General features: G+C 52.9%; 1 protein-coding gene across 4 annotated transcripts in view; it reads right to left on the bottom strand.

The window, feature by feature from the left end:
• Positions 1 to 13,472, bottom strand: part of STK40 (serine/threonine kinase 40) — a 38,124-nt gene that overhangs the window by 18,420 nt on the left and 6,232 nt on the right. For 2 of the 4 annotated variants that reach the window (XM_027537812.1, XM_027537811.1), the window contains exon 2: positions 4,467 to 4,634. The exons of the other annotated variants lie outside the window; for them this stretch is intronic. The gene's annotated coding sequence lies outside the window, so the exon portion shown is untranslated. The remainder of the gene's footprint in view (positions 1 to 4,466; positions 4,635 to 13,472) is intronic. 4 annotated transcript variants of the gene reach the window in all.

Raw genomic sequence — 13,472 nt, 5'->3', positions numbered from 1 at the left:
CTGCTTTCGAAGTGAGGTGAAAAAAGTGAGTGTTAGTCGCTCAGTCACATCTGACTCTCTGCCATCTCATGGACTGCAGCCCTCCAGGTTCATCTGTCCGTGGAATTCTTCAGGCAAGAGTACTGGAGTGGGTTGCTATTCCCTTCTCCAGGGGATCTTCCTGACCCAGGGATTGAATCTGGGTATGCTGCATTGCAGGTGGATTCTTCACCATCTGAGCAACCAGGCCTTCCCCTCAAATACCCCTTTCCCCTAAAAGGAAAGGGGACACGGGAACCAGATCCTGGAAGACATTAACCTCGACTTGGATCTAAAAAAACAAAAAGGAGTTGCTCCTTCTAGCTCTCTGCAGTTCACCTCTCGTGAAGACAGTGTCCTGGAGGTGGGGCAGAGAGAGGTGTACACAGTGGAGTTCCACACAGGAGGGCAGACGGTCCCAGGGATGACCAGGAAAGGCCGCCTGCCCAGCCCTGAGGCTTTGGGCCCAGAGCAGGTGCAGGGGCTCAGGGAAAACTTCTCTGAGGAGTGATATTGGAGTGGGCGGGGCAAGAGGCAAGGTCGTTCCAGAGCGAGGGGCCTGGGTGTGCAAACGTACATGGTAAGAAATGGCACGGAAGCAACATACTCCAAGCAGCCTGTGTTGCTGGAGTACATGGCATGAGGCAGGGAGTGGCGGTAGAGGGCCCAGAGAGGGCAGCAGAGGCCAGATCTAAGGGTGAAGGCCACGTTAGGAGTGCAGCCTTTACTCTTACACGGACGGCTTGGGAACACTCAGCCTAAGCTTCTATAATTTTTTCTTTTTAAAAAAGTAACTGATGTTTCCTGTAGAAACACTAGAAAATACCCATAATATTACCACCAAGATATAATCGTTGTTAATATTCAAGCAGACTTTCCTCTGTGTGTGCGTGTGTATGCTTACAGTTCTAATTACGGAAATTTAGACCACTGTGACACCATTTATAAGCATTTCTTGTCTCCCACCTAAAACATATCAGTATGATGAGGGTACATTTATGGTATGTATAATGTATCTCATAAAGTCATAAAAAAAATCTTATTAACATCCCTCCGTCTTCTGTAGCATCCCTGTGTTCTTCTGTAGCACCATTGGAAAGAGTCTCCTTGGTAAGAATATGTCATGATTTATCAGACCACATACCTATTCATGGACTTTGAGATTCTCTCCACTTTTTGTATTTTTTATTAGCAGTTATAACATCTTGGCATACCCGCCCCCCTCAGGATAAACTCCAAGAAACGGTCAAATGGGGCACGTATTTTTAAAGCGTGTGACAAACACTGCCAGGCTGCTCTCAGGGAGACTGTGGCCATATACAGACCTTCGGTGGTGTGGGGAAGCAACTCCCAGAACCTGCATCAGGAAGGAGCATTTCCATATTTTAAAAAGCCGCCAATCTCATGAATATTAAAAAGCATATCATTGTTTAAATTTGTAATTCCTTAATTATTCATGAAGTTGGACTTCTTTTACATACTTCCTGGTTATATGCAGAATTTCTTTTACGAATTTCCAGTTCGTATTCTTTTCCTATTTTTTTTTTTTTTACTGCTTTGTGTATATTAGTCTTGGTGATTTTTTAGGAACTCTATACATTAAGGCTATAACTGCCATAGGATGTAGTTTTTCCTTAATCTTTTAACTTTTTGTAATTAAAAAAGATTAAATGTCTATGCAATCAATCTTTCTTTTCCTTAAGTTTGTTTTTGCTGTTATTCGTAGAAGGTGCCCCTACTCTGCGGGGAAGGCAATGGCACCCCACTCCAGTACTCTTGCCTGGAAAATCCCACGGACGGAGGAGCCTGGTAGGCTGCAGTCCATGGGGTCGCTAAGAGTTGGACACGACTGAGCGACTTCACTTTCACTTTTCACTTTCATGCACTGCAGAAGGAAATGGCAACCCACTCCAGTGTTCTTGCCTGGAGAATCCTAGGGATGGGGGAGCCTGGTGGGCTGCCGTCTCTGGGGTTGCACAGAGTCGGACACAAATGAAGCAACTTAGCAGCAGCAGCAGCAGCCCGTCCTCTGAGAACAGGTGCGTCTTCACTAGTTAGCTTACATCTCTTCACATGCTGCCGTCCCGGCCCTTATTCTAAACCCCAGGAGACTGACTCCATGCAGTGAACTGGGAAGGAGAGACGGCCCAATGCTCTTCTAGTCCAATCTACCAGATTTGCCTCCCATCCAGCCCCTAATTCATTTCCAAAGCTGTGCCACTGAGGAGCAGACGCATGATTTCACTCAGAGTGATGAGGATCAGGTAGCTTGGTAGGCTCTAATAGCCCCAAACAGAGCAGAAGCCATGGTCAGGCTCAGCTACGACTCCTGCCAACAAGGGTCATGCTGGTAGTGGACTCAGTCACTCACACAAGAGCAGGGGGAGAGCACAACTGCTTCTAGAAAAATCCTAAAAAGCTCGGCAGTAATGTGTCTAGAACACCGCTCCTACCCTTTGCCTGGATAATTTCTGTGCGTCTTTCTCAATTTGAGTATCACTTCCTCAGAGAAGCCGCCTTGACATGTGCAACACCAACGGGTCACACGCTCACTTGGTATCCTGTAGTTTTCACACAAAGCACTTTCCATATTTTGTGATTATGTATTTATCTGTGTGCTCATATACTTAATGTCTTTCCCCTACCATTAGACTAAAACTCCCTCAGAACTAGGAAAAAAAGTACATAAAACCATTACCCCCACTGCCGGGCCCAGGAGATGCTCTATGGGCGGCTGGGCACCTTCCCTGCAGTAGCTGATGGCTCCTATGGGGTCAGCTGCCCTGTCCTGGTAGATGAGTTGATTTCAGTACATTCCGGCCCTGTTCTCTGGCTTCCCCGGAGCACTAAGCACCCTCCCTCCTCCTGGATCCTTGGAGAGCACCACTATGGCATCATCGTACGTGTAGATGCTGCCTAGGCGCCCACGCACAGGCATGGTCTAGACAACAGTTTGCCAGGAGCAGCTGCAGCACAGACAGTGAGTGGGCTCCGCCTGACCCCACCCACCCCACTAGGGATTCAACTCAAGCAAATGGCATGGGAACTGCTCCAAGATGTAGGCAGACAGAAGGATGAGAGCAGACGGGCAGGGAGAGGGAAAAGATGCTGGCAGGGGAAGTGGCAGCAAGGCTGCTTCGCTTCCTGAACGTTCCTTCACACCACATGAGCCACGGAGGCAATGGATGCAGCGTGAGGGGGCAGGTCTAGGCAATCGGAAGCTGTGGTGGGCCCGCCGGTGGGATGAGCAAAGACAACCCCCCCTGGGGACAGACCCTCCTGTCTCCTGCCCCCAAATCATCCTGCTGTGTCCCCTCCACAGACACACCTGCATATAGCCCACCGATGCGCCCACGGGGAGCCTGCTTCGAGGGATCCTGGCCTCACAGTGAGAGTGTGATGTGGAAGCTCCGGGCACCCTGGTTTCAGAAGGACCTGGGCCCAGGCCTCTCCAGAGACACTGGTCCTCAGGCTGCAGTGACGGGCCCTGGCCCTGCCTGGCTAAGAAGGAGCTGTCTGCCTGGTGTCTCCTGGGCCCATGGCTCAGCTTGCCAGAACCCAGCAGGCCTGATTTGGAAGTCTCTGGAGCTTTAAGTCTGTCCACTCTTCCAGGGCTATCCTCCCAGGCCAGCACCAGTTCCCCCAGAACCCGGATTCAGCAGACAGCTCTGTGAGGCAAAAAAGAGGGTGAGGGGCAGGCGTGCCCGCCGCCTGCAGGCTGTGCTGCTCGACCCTCAAGTGGGGAGTTCCCTTTGCCTGACCTGGGGAGCAAGCTGTGGGCATCAGCTCTGTGCTCGCATCACAGCATACCCAGAGGAGGCGATGCCCACCTCACCCTGCTCGTTTGCCATGAAGGTCATCCTGTCCCAAAGCTGCTGGGAGATGCGAGCTCAGCTCTCCCAAAAGGCAAGGAAGGCTGGGCCATCAGCACCACCCGAGGTTCTAAGGCCCATGATGCCCAGTCCAAGGCTGCAGTGTGCCACCGTACAAGACAGCTGGGCAGGGCAGTGCCAGGCAGGGCACCCTATGGCAGACCGTGGTTCAACACGGTGGGCATACTACCAATCCCCCAAGGAAGTGGGCTGCAAAGAGAGAGGGTACTGAGACCTTCCCAGCTCAGTCTTTCTTCAGCTCTACCCAACTACAAAGCAACTGAAGCCTGGCCGAGGCAAGGAGAGGCCCAGAAGCACCCCCACTGGTCTCCATGCAGGTGCGCAGATGCAGTCCCCGGCGATGGCCACTCACACACGCACAGAGCCACAAACACGAGGGGCAGCACGGGGCTTGCCCACATGTGCAGTTCTGCACTCAGCCTCCTAGTAGGCTTCCTGCTGCCACCCTGGGGGCTCCTGGAGAGGTGGGTGACCCTGCAGACCAAACCAGTGCAGGTGGAATGCACAGGTGGTCCCTGCAAGGAGCAAACAGCAGACCCCAGCCCAGTAAGCTACCTGTGTGTGTGCATGTGTGTGATGACACCACAGCTGGTGGCCACGATCTGTCAGCAGCTTCTAATGCCTGCTAGGAGCCGAAGGACTTGTCTACACTGCAGGGTCACGTTGAGCCAGTAAGTGTCAGGATTCAAGCTGTCCCTATCCCCACCGCCATGTTTCCTGGCTCTGTCAAAACAAAACAAATAAAAAGATCCTGAGCTGTACAGGCCTCTGTCTTCTGGGCTTTATCTCTGGCAGTGTCTACTGAAGGCAGGGACCCTGCCCCTTTGTCCAGCCCACCTGGCACCTGGAAGTGAGCATAAGTGCTCCCACCCATCTCTGGCCTCAGCCCTATTTGCCACACATGTGTCAAGGGTCTGTGTGGCCACACCCACACCAGACCCCAGGAGGGAGGAAGAAAAGGGTCTCTGTCCACAGGACGCTCAGGTGGCAGAACAATGTGGTCAAAGCAATGCGTCTCAGTCGTTTCCGTGCCACAGCACAGACAGAAACATCTGTACTACAGCGCTTGCGGGTGGGGGTTGGAGGTGGTGGTGGAAAGCTTAGGGTGCTTTCTGCAGCAAGCCTCAGCTGACGTCCGCTTGGTCCAGTCACTCTCCAGCTAAAGGGATCACCACCTTGACCTATATAACCCATGCTAGCTGGGATGCTTGGAGTCAGAGCAAGCCCAGCACCATTACTTAATGATGAGATCTTGGATGAGATACTTATTCTGTATATGCAAAACCCAGAGTACAGGATCCACCTTACAAGGCTGGTCTAAGGATTCAGTGAGATGACCCACGTAAAAGGGTTAGCAAGAGTACTTACTGGCATATTACAAACATATGATAAATTGTGCTTTTCTTAGCTTAAACACAGCAGCTTTGAATTTCTCTTGCTGCCCAAGGAGAAAGGAATAGTCAGGCACTGACTTGGAGCGGGGGTGGGGAGCAGAAGAAGGAAGATCACCAGACTGAAGGCTTAAGAGACCTTGAACTTGCTATTTGTCTGCTGGTCTGATACTCCAGGCTGGGTGGGGGTAGGTGTGGGTGTGGGTGGTCTGATGGGCAGCCTGAGTGACACGTTCAACTGAATGTGGGGAGGAGAGGAAGCCTGGGGGCTGGCTGAGCTCCTGAGGAGGTAGAGGGGTGCTGGGCAGTACCAGGTACGAGCCTGCAGTGGAGGGCAGGGTACAGTTGTTTTGTGGGTCAAGGGGAGGGCCGGTTCTTTTAGGCAGAGGCACACAGCATCTCATCCTCTTGTTCTGTTCACTGGTTCATGGTGGAGCAGAGGCTGGAGCACTAGCTGGCAATTATCAATTCAGTGCCCAGTAAGGGACTGTCCAGAATGATGCTGCTGCTATTTAGTCGCTAAGTCATGTCTGACTCTTTGGTGACCCTGTGGACTGTAGCCCACCAGGCTCCTCTGTCCAGGGGATTTCCCAGGCAAGAAGACTGGAGGGGGTTGCCATTTCCTTCCCAGGATGATGAGGTCCTTCATCATAATCCAGCTGGGGGGCAGTAAGGAGTCTGGAACTGAGACCTGGTGCCTCTGGTCCAAGCTCTCTCGCAGAGGACTGTGGGAGGGGACAGAGCACACATCCTGGGCTGTAAAACTGCTACCAAAGGACGTAAGGCTAGGTGTGTACGTTTGTCAAAACGACGGAATTGTTAGAAGACCCGTGAAACTCACTATGTGTAAATATACAATTAAAAAAAAAGCAAACTGCAACCTTAACCACATGATCAAAGTTATATCACTAATAACAGAACAATCTGACATCATGTTACTCCTGATATGAAGCAATCTTACTGATGTTAATTTTTTTTTTCCCAAAAATGCATAACCTGAAGCTGATCAGGAGTCAAACTAAAACTGAGGGAACATTCAACAACAGGCCTATATGCATCAAAAACATCAATGTCAGGTAGTTAACAAAGGCTGAAGAACTGGTCTCACTTGAAGGATATTAAAGACAGGACAAATAAATGAGACAGGTGATCCTGAGGGGAAGAAGTTATATTTTGAACAATTAGCAGAATCTGAATATAGACTGTATATCAGATGATACAATGTTAAATTTCTTGAATTTGAAAACTGCCCTGTGGTTACATAGGAGAATGCCCCTGTTCTTAGCTTACAGATGCTGAAGTGCTTAGAGGTGAAGGGTCACCATGTTTGGAATTTACTCTCTGGAGACAGAGAAATTACACCCTGCTGGAACAGCTCCCAAGACCCTGGAGGAATCTGTTGTCCAGATTCACAGGTTCAGAAGGATTTCTTGTGGGTACAAAGCTCACAGAAGAAGAATTTGGAATCTCATACTTGTGGGGCGGAGCCAGCCTGGTGTGAACAGGAGTTCCGTAAACTCTTCCTAAGGAACGGGGGCGGGGGCGGGGTGGAAATGAGGTCTCTGAGCAATCTCAAGGTCTGCCACCTGGTGGCGGCTTTCTATAGTGCATCTTCTTCAAAGGGGGTCTCTGCACCCACTGCAAGATGGTGGGGCACTGTTCTAGTCAGGAAGGATACAGGAACTCCATCAGAATACCCCCACCTCAGCTACTTTGTGTAACTGAAAAGTGAAAGTGTTAGTCACTCAGTCATGCACGACCTTTGGCGATCCCATGGACTATATATATAGCTCCCCAGGCTCCTCTGTCCATGGAATTCTCTAGGCAAGAAGACTGGAGTGGGTTGCTATTCCCTTCTCCAGGGGATCTTCCCGACCCAAGGACCGAACCTGGGTCTCCTGCACTGCAGGCAGGCTCTTTACCATCTGAGCCACCAGGGAAGCCCTGTGTAACTGAGGCTGGACAAACAGATTCCAGCAGGCTGCTCTTCCTCCTCTGCTCGGGGACCTGGGCCTGCACCAGCTCCATCTGTCTCTGCTGTGGGGGTCCTCCAATGCTTCCTGGGGTCTTTAGGAAGAAATCCAAACTCCTCAGTAATCCTGGCCAGACCCAGGCTACCTCTCCAGCTTCCCTGCCTTTCTATGCCCCATAAGGGCAGCTACACCAAATGACTCACAATTCCGAGTATGCCATGAACACCCCTGCCCTGTTCTCCCTGGGTCCTCACGGGTGTCCCCTCCAGCAGCAAGTCCCTTCCTCTTCTGGCTGCCAGAGCACCCTCTGTCTGCTCCTATGTGCTGTAACTAATGTCTGACTCCCCTGACTCCATCACTCTCCAGGCTGAGCAACCCCAGTTCATCTCCACACCCCTGCATCCACCCACTGCTGAATGAGAACATGCAGAGTGCAGAAGTGTCTGTTATGCACCCAGAAGGCACCAAAACCCACACTGGGGCAGGGGACAGAGAAGACCCAATGAGAGGCCAGGGGCTGGAGGCAGAGAGACCCAGAAGAGAGTACGGATGGTCCACCAGCTCGTGGCAGGAGCCAGAATCCAGGAGCAGAGAGGGAAGGGGTCACAGCTGTGGGTAACCAGGCTGCAGTGGTGCTGGGAACAGTCTGTCCAGGAAAAGTCCCATGTCAGAAACGCCTGGATGCCCGGGGCAGGGCGGTTCTGGGCTGATCACCAGGGGTTGTGCTTACACAGTGTTGGCTGCTGGAGGGCAACCCCCTCTGAGGAATGAAACCCATTCACCGCATGCCTGCAGACTGGGACCAGCCCCTCACTGGCGAAGGGACAGACCAGCCCCCTTTTTGCTGAGTCCAGCAAAAAAATCTGCTTTCCTGCAGTAAAGTGTGGGAACGTGTGAGTGACGGCCTGGCCTGCTCCTCACTCGGGGGATAGACCCTGTGGGACACTCTAGGTTTGGAGTGTGAAGGTCCTTCTGCTGCTCAGAAAAATTCCTACCACTTGTTTTCCCCCAGAAAAGAGATTTTCTGGCTCAGCTACGCTCTTAGCGGACTATACCTGGAAACAAACCACCGGACTTGAGGTGAGCAGTGTGAAACCTCAGCAGGTGACCCAGAGAAGGTGCTCTGTGGGGCTGCAGAGGCTGGGTTACTGAGAAGCCCTCCCACCAGCCCACAAGGCGGCTCCCCCACCCTCTCCTGACCCAAGCACTCGGGGAGCCACCCTCATTGCACCTCTACACTCACAGGCACGTGCGGTAACCAGTGGCCCAGCTTCCCTACAGACTGGCTCTCCATCCACAAAATCAACCCCGGGAACCAAGAGAAACTTGCAGCCCACGGAACCAAGTGTTTCAAACCAGGGAACAGTTACCCAAATGCTAGGTGGGAGCACAAGATGGATTTTGGGGTCAAGGCCTGGGTTTAAACTTCAGCTTCCATCACTCACTAGCTGATGACCCTGAGCTAGTCACCTACCCTCTGTGAGAGTCATTCACTCTCCGTGGGCCTCAGTTTCATCATTTGTAAAAGAGGGGTGTCTCGAGGTCTCTGGCGGATGAAAGGCGAGGGCCCCTGCTCCATATTGAGGTGGCTCCCTGGTGACAAGGCTCTCCAGGCGCATACCTTGTAAACTACCACCTGGTGGGCACTGACTGCTTGCCAGGAATCGTTTGTTCTTAGTGTTTCCTAGATTTTCTTTCATTCTCACAACTTCATGAAGTAAAGATTTCCCCTCTTTTTTGGTCTGCTAACAAACCAAAGCCTCGAGACCCTACCCAGCTCATCGGACCAGAAGAGGCTGCCTGTGGCCTGTTCTCCTCTACCCTTCCTGGCTGGCTGGAAGGGAGCTCTGTTTGAGGGCTTTTCTTTGAGTGTGAATGACAGCCATCCCTGAGCAGGCATGGACCCTCTCCCTGGGAGCCAGAGGGCCACAGCAATCTCCCCAGGAACGCACTGGAAGTCACTGGCTTCTGTGCCCAGGATGGATGCTGGGGGATGGGGAGGCGGATTAGTAATCCCTCAGCCTTAGCCAGGACTCCCTGATGACAAAGATTCATGCGTGTGCTGTCATCTCCACCGTTCCAAAACAGAGTGATGATTTTGTTCATTTCTAAAATGCAGGATATGTATAGCTCCAATCTGTCAGGAATTCATAACATCACATCCTTCTCTAAACGCCTGCCTCGGGGGTAACGGGCGAACTGGCTGCTACTAACCGGAGCTCCTTTCTTGCAGGGGGTGCACCCCACCCCCAAAGGCCGCTGGGCGTGTGGGAGACTACCTGCAGCGCCAGAGAGGAAGTGACTCAGCCCAGTGGGAAGTGGGAGGGGCGGCCAGAACCCGGGCCCCGTGCCCAGCCCGCTTCCCCCCACCCCAGCACATCCGCACAGACCCATCCCCTGTCACCGCCTTTCCTCGGCAGGATTAGAGCAGGCTGAGTGCAGTTCTGGGCACCAGCAGGGGACTGAAGGCCCCCGCTGCTCACAGGGGGCCCCGTGTCTGCAGCTCGGAGATCCAGCTCCAGTCTCCTCCAGGAGCTCAAGGAGATTACATAATCAGGAATGTCCCTCCTCACCTCCCTGCCCGGGGCAAGCCCCACTGGGCTCCTCAGTGGCCTCCACGAAGGCTGAGGGGAGAGACCTTCAAGGGGGCAGAAGGCTCCAGGCTGGGAGGATGTGTCCCAGAGGGAATCTGGGGCTCCAGGCCCGTGTACACAGAGGCGGGCCTGGAGGCTTCTCTGGAGAAGAGAGAAGCAAGAGGAAGCAGTCCCTGGGCTGGGGAGAAGGGCTTCAGCAGCAGCCTTTCTGAGAGTCACCAGAGCGGAATCCGGGGCAGCATCGCCAGCCCTGCACTGGCTTCACCCTCCCAGGGCCTCCGGAAGCAGCTGATGTGACAACAAATAATCCGTCACTGTGTGTGGGTGTTGGAAGAGGAAGGGACAGACTTAATAGCTCTTTCTCAGGCTGTGCTAACTGGGCATCTCCTACCAAGAGAAGCAGCCAGGAGACGCCGCCAAGTACACTGACTGGGAGGCCTTCCTGGTGGCCCCTTGCCTGGGGGGGGCGGGGGGGGGCGGGGCTTCTGCCATGTGCAGGGACGGGAGACTGAGTCACGGAAGCCCTCCTGTCACGCCAGCCTGCCCGGCAACTAGGGGGACCCCTCCTCAGCTCAAACCATCAAGCGTTGCTTTGTTTGGTGGGAACAAAGCCTCCCACCGGGCTTCTCCTGGAATTCAGGTTCCTGACACCCACGACGGCTCCAGTCAGGCCAAGAGAAAGCAGCAAACAACTAAAGCAGGGCTGGCCGAGGCTGGCAGCACCTCTGTGTCCTGAGCATGTGTCTCCCTGCTCTGCAGTCTCCACCCAGAGGAGAGGGACCGGGCAGCTCCTGCCCGGGGAGCCCTGAGGACTGCGGGGAGCCAGCCTGTGGGAGGCACCGGCAAATGTTACGTCTCCCTTCTTCCATCCCAGATTTCCAGAGCAACAGATGGACAGACGGAAATGCCCAGGCCAGCCCCGGGTGATGCAGTTCTCTCTCTCCGTGTGGTTTACAACAGCAAAAGTCACTGCAATCATCCTGTGAGAAAGGTAATTTGGATTGGGGCCAGCCAACTGCCTTTCTTTAACTGCCTCTATCAACAATGAAATTCAATTAAATTTCACAACCGTGAGAATGAACAATGCAGTTCGCTTTCTGCAGTCTGCTGGATGCCACTGGCTGTGGCTGCTGGGGGGCAAGATTACAGAGGCAGACAGCGGGCTCTGCCATCAGAGTTGCCCTCAGCAGGCTGTTCAGACAAGTGGACCCACACAAGGGCTTCACCTGCTCCGAGTCGCTAAGGCCAGCCACGAGCCATCCCCAACACACTCTGTCCACGTGTGGGCAAGAGCCTGCTTGCCTGTGTCTCTCCAGTGGGTGAGCTCCTGGGGGCAGGGCCTGGGCCCTTGACCACCGCAGAACCCCCTGCACAGGCCCAACAGGCAGAAGACAGTGACATCACAGTCAACAAAGCAGGAGGAAATGTACTTGTCCTGGGTCCAGCACACCCAGTTCTAGGAATTTATTCTCTAGGTCCACTCACCCAAGTTCACCAAGATAAATGTACTTAATGAGGGTCCCTCAAGAGCCCTGGGTAGCAGCAAAAACGCACAAAGATAAAACCACAAAAATCAAAACACACACACATCCCCTCCAGACAGGAAACAATTTACATGTTTACCAAGAGACACTGGTTCACTCCATCACGGTATGTCCAGATAGGGGAATACTATGCAGCCTTTAAGACTAGGCCCATGTCTGCTGATAGACGAAGATGTCTAGGATACGTTACTTAAAAAAAAAAGCAAACTGCAGTTCTATTTGCATAAAATGATCCCATTTGGGTTTAAAAAAATGAATATGCGTAAGAAATTTCTAGAAGAAACTTAACAGTGGATACATCCAGGTAACAGAACACAAACAGGAGATGGGTAGTTTTATTTCATATTCTTCTACAGTGCTTAACCGGCTTACCTGGCAGGCTACAGACCATAGGGTCGAAAGGAGTCAGACATGACTGAGCACACCTGTGCACATGCACGCACGCATTCTGCTTAACTATTTCACTGCAGATTACTATAATAACTTAACAAAATTTCTGAACCCATCAGAATGATTAAGAGTGGCACTGGAACCTGGAAGGCTGGGTCTTAGAGAAGGCGCACTGGAAGTGGCACGGCGTTGAGAATGCCCTGTACGTGTGGGCCTGCATGCTGATGCAAGGCTGCGTCAGAGAGAGGGCACAGAAGAGACAAACCGCCACGCTCAAGCTCTCCCAGGCAACTTGCAAACTGGCTTACAAGGAACTTCCTGCTTGCCACCTGGCTTCTGTAAGAGCTGGGAAGACCACCAAACGGTTCAAACTGGAGACCTGGAAGCTGGTTCATGATGCCTCTTTCAGGAGACTCAGACTCACCACCAAAGAGCTCTCCGGGGCCTCACCAGAGGCCAATAACACCTGTGTCTAATTCTCATCACTGCTTTGGAGCAAGGGGTAGTAAGTTCATTTTATGGCAGAGGCTGGAGACAGGGAGTGACTTGCTCAAAGTCACTCAGTTAGCAAGGGTCAGAACTGGGTTCTGAAGCCAGGTGTGATCTGAGCCTTAAGTGCTGGAAGACCGCATCGAAGGTCTCCTTACCCCCTACTCACAGGGTAGGAGGGGAGGGATGTATCTCCAGGCAGTGGCAGTTTCCATTTTTCCAGGAAAAAAGAAGGGACCGCTGCAGCTTTGTCAAGGTCATTTCCAGCTCTACGGCTTTATGGGCCCAAGATTCCACGTGGGCTGGGCTCCCTGGGGCCAGAGCCTGGCCAGGATCAGGGAATGGGATGGCATGGGATCTACGGTCACAAAGGTGTGGGCTGGAAAACCAGCTCTGCCCGTGCTGGCTGAGTAACAGTGGACAGGTTCCTTAGCCCTTCTGGCCTGGGGGTTCTCCGTAGAACAGAGACAATTCCTCTTTCCTTAGGCTGGCAGAAGGACTCAATACATATTGCAGAGTACTTAGAAAAGGACCTGGAAGCTGGTGGGGATCCTTCTTTTCTCGCTGGTTTCCTTTCTGTTCCTTCAGGAGGAAGCACTTTGGGAGTGGAGTGAGAAGAGAACTCAGACACGGAGGTCACACACGCCTGGTGACGCCAGGGGCTGCACTGCTGCTGCTGCTGCTGCTAAGTCGCTTCAGTCGTGTCCAACTCTGTGCGACCCCAGAGACGGCAGCCCACCAGGCTCTGCTGTCCCTGGGATTCTCCAGGCAAGAACACTGGAGTGGGTTGCCATTTCCTTCTCCAATGCATGAAAGGGAAAAGTGAAAGTGAAGTCGCTCAGTCGTATCGGACTCTTAGCGATGGACTGCAGCCCACCAGGCTCCTCCATCCATGGGATTTTCCAGGCAAGAGTACTGGAGTGGGGTGCCATTGCCTTCTCCGAGGGGCTGCACATCAACTACAAAAAGGGGCAGGATGCTCGCTCTCCCGAGGTGGTGAGCCAGCAGTGGGGCTCCAAAAGCCCAGAGAATTCTGGGCTCTGGCAGTCCTGGGGCCTCCTGAGGGGCTGACCTGAGTTTCTCCCTAAAGGTACCTGCTTTTAGGCACCTCTCCACACCTCTAGCCAGCTCTGCCCTAAACCCAAAGACGGGACAGGCACACCAGCCTGCTCTTGCCAGT

Source organism: Bos indicus x Bos taurus, chromosome 3 (assembly GCF_003369695.1).
Source record: "Bos indicus x Bos taurus breed Angus x Brahman F1 hybrid chromosome 3, Bos_hybrid_MaternalHap_v2.0, whole genome shotgun sequence".
Classification (NCBI taxonomy): Eukaryota; Metazoa; Chordata; class Mammalia; order Artiodactyla; family Bovidae; genus Bos; species Bos indicus x Bos taurus.
This window is presented reverse-complemented; position numbering and strand designations above follow the sequence as displayed.